The sequence below is a fragment of the Galeopterus variegatus genome, unplaced genomic scaffold (genome assembly GCF_000696425.1).
Source record: "Galeopterus variegatus unplaced genomic scaffold, G_variegatus-3.0.2 Scaffold3758, whole genome shotgun sequence".
NCBI lineage: Eukaryota > Metazoa > Chordata > Mammalia > Dermoptera > Cynocephalidae > Galeopterus > Galeopterus variegatus.
Genome location: NW_007729869.1, coordinates 195,426 through 195,908, shown reverse-complemented (window position 1 = coordinate 195,908; position 483 = coordinate 195,426).

The window sequence follows — 483 nt, the reverse complement described above, 5'->3', positions numbered from 1 at the left end:
TACTTTTGGTTCCACAAAGTTACCTGGGGTCAGTTAAATATCATGTTGCCATCATTTTCACTATAATAGGATTGCACCCATCAGCCCCTAACCTAACCTGCTTTGTCCTAGGTAACAGGCATCCAAGGTGGCAGACTGTGGCTACAGCAAAGAGAGCACCAGAAAAGAAGAACATGTGTTTACCTCAGATCCCCAAAAGATCACCAACCAAAGGAGTGCTGACTCCAACACTCAGCATCGCAATTTACTGCCCTAACTGCTTTTTCAGCCCCCTGGCACGACTTGGTACTGAAGCACAAGGAATTCCAGAGATTAAGAAGGGAAGCTGCTAATTTAAATGAATAGCTTTGGCAAAATGAGCTCCCCTGAAGAGCTCTGAGGGAGTCTGAGGGAGATAATGGAGGCTTGTGTTTGGAGGCTGGAGTCAGGATGGTAGTTTATTGAGCTCCAGCGCCAAGCATTGCTATAGCAACAAATGACTTA